Genomic DNA, 5,334 nt, shown 5'->3' on the forward strand with positions numbered 1-5,334 from the left:
CGGAATTTGGTGTGACCGTGTGTATGCAAGACCGCTTGAGCGGAATTCCGTCGGAACTCCGTCTGAAAAACCTTCAGAGTTTATTCCCGACGGGAAAACCGGTCGTGTGTACAGGGCATTAGAGAAAGCTCAAATTAATGTAAATTGAGTGAGCTTGTGATAGCAGTATACTAGCAGTTTTTGCTAAATGGCATCATTATGGCTCATGTAATGGATTTCACAAGTTACCTGGAATTACTCTTTAAAGAAAAATTCAAATTTAATTCCAAAATTGGTATAACACTTTGTAATTGCTACACAAGCCACTTTGTAGTTTCATTTTAAGCACTACTGTCAATCTGCAAACTGCCAAAACAATTACTTTGCTTTTCTTTGTAACAGTCCTTATGCCGTGTACACACGACCGGATTTTCCGTCAACCAATGTTGGATGTGAGCTTGTTGGCAGAAAGTCTGATCGCGTGTACTCTCCATCAGACATTTTTTGTCTGACTTTCCGCCAACAAATGTTGGCTAGCAGGTTTTCAAATTTTCCACCAACAAATGTTTGTTGTCGGATTGTCCGAACGTGTGTACACAAGTCCGTCGGACAAAAGTCCACGCATGCTCAGAAGCAGAAGCAGTCGGTCTTGTAAACTAGTGTTCGTAATGGAGAATTAACATTCGTGACGTGGCAAATGATGAAATCTCCAAATGCAGCGCACAATTCTCTTCTTCTTTAATGGGATAATAATGAAGCTGCTTTGCTGGTGATAATGATGGAGTTGTTGCAAACGAATTTTCAAAGGCTTTTTTTTTCTAGTGATATCAAGAATAATAAAAATAATAATAATAGCGCTAAATTAAAAACGCAAAAAGAAAAGCGCGAATCAACACTCACCAAACTTCTACTAACACGAAATTAGCAGAAGGAGCGCACAGGGAGGCGCTAAAGAGCTGAAAAACCACGTAGTACGTCTAGTACGTCACTACGTTTGTAATTGTTGGCCAACATTTGTGTGACCATGTGTATGCAAGACAAGTTGGAGCCAACAACCTTCCACAGTTTTGTTGTCGGAAAGTCCGATCGTGTGTACGGGGCATAAGACTGAAGTTGAGATTTCTCAGAATTCTCACCTCCATGCCCTTTTACTGTAAATAGCTCACTGCTCTTCTCAAAAGTCTGCCCAGGACATCAAGTCAAATTACAGGTAATCTCAGGAATGCTTAAAGAATAAGTTCACCTTTACAAAAATAAATAATAAATGCACATTTTTTTGCAGGTAAAAAAATATGCATTTATTATTTTGTTGGGAGCCTGTAAAGCATTGCATCCATGATCTGCAGATTGCGGGTGTAATGCCAGGGTCCTGCAGACTGTCTTTGTAGCTGTCTGCCTGTATTTCCAATATGGGCAGGCAGTTACTGAATGTCAGGAAGTCTCAATGAACTACTAGAACACTTAACAGCACCATGGTAGTTCATTGAGAACTACAAGCCAACAACAGGGGATTGGGGGAGAGGTGCAGAGGAGGCTGGTGCATCTGTAACATGTTACATGTTAGATCATGAATATGGGTGTGATATATAACATGGTACAAAAGGTGAACTTATCCTTTAAGGCCTTGTACACATAGTTAAATAATGGAGTGCCAAAAGTGTAATACTGAAAAAAGAGGGGTACCTTTGTCCTATATAGATATAGAAGCAATTGGGTTTGAGGCTAAAGTGGACTTTAATGGTACCATAAAACTTGGGATACACACATGTAGATGTGTTTTACAACATATTAAAACACACAATTTTAAAACTCTGTCAATTCAAAACATAAAGGATACAACTGTCAGAAACCATGAATCAGACCGACGCAGAAGTACAGTTAATCACACTAGTTTAATAATAATAAAAAGGTAAACAGAGTAAGCGTAGTCAATAGCCAGAGTTCAGTAACCAGATCGGGTAGTCAGCCAATGCAAATGTCAGAGAGCCAGAGATCAACGTAGTAGTACAGCAAGCAGGATCAACAGCCAGAAGGGATGTCAGCCAAGCAAGTCTTCAAAAGGAACGCAGGAGAAAGTCTTTGAGATGTGACCAAAGGTGAAGGCAGAGATGAAGTGAGCTGGACGCCTTAAAGTAGGCAGGACTGACGAGCAGGATATCATTAACAGCTGAGTCACTGTGGAGAGAAAGGAGCTGGCAATTAGCCGACAGCTGAGCGGTCAGCTCAGAGAAGGAAGGGCTAAGCCCAGCCCTGACAACAACTGAGAGAAGTAGCGATACCAGCTCACCCTGTACATATTAATCATCATAATAGCAAGAAAAACACATTTAAGGCCATTAGGATGACCATCCTATTATATTTGGTCATCCTAATGGCCTTAAATGTGTTTTTCTTGCTATTATGATGATTAATATGTTATTTTTCCTTTTTCTACCTTGTAGTATTATATACGACCTCTGTCCTATAAACATTATATATATGCAAATAAAGCTCCTGAAGAAGCGGGGTAATATCCGCGAAACATGTCGAGCATGCCAATATGATTGCTACAGGGTGAACTGGTATCACTACTTCTCTCAGTTGTACCCTCTATGATTTGAATTGACAAGAGTTTTAAAATTGTAAGTTTTAATATGTTGTAAAACACAATAAAAATGTATCTTGTTTTATGTACATGCGTGTATCCCAAGTATTATAGTACTATTAAAGTCCACTTTAGCCTCAAGCCTTCTTGTACACATAGGTGTTGATTTACTAAAGGCAAAAAGCCTGTTCATTTTGCAAGGGAAGTTGCACTTTGCATGTGATCTTTCACCAGAGCTTAGTGAATGCGACATTTCACTTTTTCAAAGAATACCCAATCGTGGTCAAGAAAGTTAAAAAAAAAAAAAAAAAAGCTTAAACATGATTGGATGATGGCTGGAGTTTTACTTCAAATTGTAGATAAAGACAGAGTGCCAGTGTTCACATGCAGTGATAACCGAGCAGTAAAGGCTTACATTAAATGAGAATTGTGTGTGCTGCTGGCTGTTGCTTTTAGTGAAATCCAAAGTTCTCTGCCCCACCCCCTCCACCTTGGTACCATGGGGGTTAATACGAGCCAGGGAGGCCCGTCATATGTATTTGTCAAGAGTGCTGATCGTGCCCATCCTTTCTGTCCCCTTCTCTATTTGTATAAGCTGTATTTTAGCTTCCATCAATGAAACACAATCTATAAATGGAGGAGGTGGACCTTTCATTCATCCACCCTTCCTCTGTTCATAGATCACGTTTCCTTGATGAAAGTATAGTACAGCTTCTATGAATGGAGGAGGAGCGGAAAGGGCGGGCATGGTCAGCACTCTTGACAAGTGCATATGACATGTCCTTCGGCTTGCATTAGCCCCCGCAGCACCAGAAAATTAAGTCTATGGTGATGGAGGATCAGAGGATTTTAATTAAAACTAGACATGTGCACTGACAAAAATATGTTCATTTTCGTTTTCGTTTCATTAGTTTTTTTGCTTTTTTCGGAAATTTGAAAATTCGGAAATTCGGAATTTGTAAATCTGAAAATTCGCATTTCAAATTTCTGAATTTCCGAATTGTCGAATTTCTGAATTTCCGAATTGTCGAATTTCCGAATTTCCAATTTCTGAAATTTCGAATTTCTAAATTTCGAATTTTGAATTTCTGAATTTCGAATTGCCGAAATTTCGAATTTCCAAAATTTCGAATTTCTGAAATTTTTGAATTTTCCAATTTCCGAAATTTCGAATTTCCCAAATTTTGAATTTCTGAAATTTCGAATTTCCCAAATTTCAAATTTTTCAATTTCCGAAATTTTGAATTTTCCAATTTCCAAAATTTCGAATTTCTGAAATTTAGTATTTTCCAATTTCCGAAATCTTGAATTTTCCCATTTCCCAAATTTAGAATTTCTGACATTTTGAATTTTCCAATTTCCGAAATTTCGAATTTCCGAAATTTAGAAATTCCGAAATTCGGAAAATTTAAAATTCCGAAATTTGGAAAATTTAAAATTCCGGAAATTCCAAAATTAACGAATTTGTTAAAATTCATTAAAAAATGAATTCGGAAACTAAATGAATTGCACATGTCTAACTAAAACCACAACCAGCAATTTTTACAAAATCAGCACAAGGGACTGTACAATCAGTGGGAAGTGTCTCTTTAATGGTGCTTGATATTAGAGATGAGTTGGTGGGACTGGCCTTTCAGATGCCACAAAAAAAAGATGGCACTAGCGTTTGAACTGTAGTAAAGACCACTGTTGTTTTTTTAAATACCTTATTATCATTTATATTTGTAAGATATCTGTTTTGCAAACAAACCGCAGTGCTATTTTATTTAAGCTGCTGCAGGAAAATAATAATTGTATGACGTCTGTCCTGCTCCTTCATATTCCTGGTAAATAATAATCACGTGTGACATAGAATTTTATTTGTGCAAAGTTGACTAAATACTGTGGAGCAGATCATAACAAAATAAGTTCTTCCTTCCAGTTTTTAGGGAAGAATAAATTAAGAAAATATATCAAGATCTGAATTACAGTATAAAATGATTGCATTATTTATGATCTGACGATACTAACCAAAAATAACCCACAAGCTAAGCAACATACAAAAAATTCTCTGTGGGTTATTACACACTTGCTTTCCATCATTAATTTCCTACGGAGACTTTATAGACTTTATAGACATTCCTTCCCATGTTGTCCTTAGGAAGGGTTTCATTGTGTTTACAGAAAAGCAGGACAACAAAAACATAAATAAAATACAATAATAAAATAAAAAAGGCGTCTCAACTATGATCCGTCACTTCCTCTAGTCAGTCCCCTCCCCCCTTCAGTTAGAATCACCTCCCAGGGAACACAATTAACCCCTTGATCGCCCCCTAGTGTTAACCCCTTCACTGCCAGTGACATTTTTACAGTAATCAATGCATTTTTATAGCTCTGATCGCTGTATAAATGCCAATGGTCCCAAAAAATGTGTCAAAATTGTCCGATGCGTCCGCCATAATGTCGCAGTCATGATAAAAATCGGAGATCGCCGCCATTACTAGTAAAAAAGAAAATAATAAAAATGCTATAAATCTATCCCCTATTTTGTAGACGCTATAACTTTTGCGCAAACCAATCTATGTACGCTTATTCTGATTTTTTTTACCAAAAGTATGTAGAAGAATACATATCGGCCTAAACTGTGAAAAAATTTGCTTTTTTTAAAAAAAATCATGATATTTATTATAGCAGAAAGTACAAAATATTGTATTTTTTTTCAAAATTGTTGCTTTTTTTTGTTAAAAGCGCAAGAAATAAAAACCACAGAGGTGATTAAAAACCACCAAAAG

The sequence above is a fragment of the Aquarana catesbeiana genome, linkage group LG08 (assembly GCF_042186555.1).
Source record: "Aquarana catesbeiana isolate 2022-GZ linkage group LG08, ASM4218655v1, whole genome shotgun sequence".
Taxonomy (NCBI): Eukaryota; Metazoa; Chordata; class Amphibia; order Anura; family Ranidae; genus Aquarana; species Aquarana catesbeiana.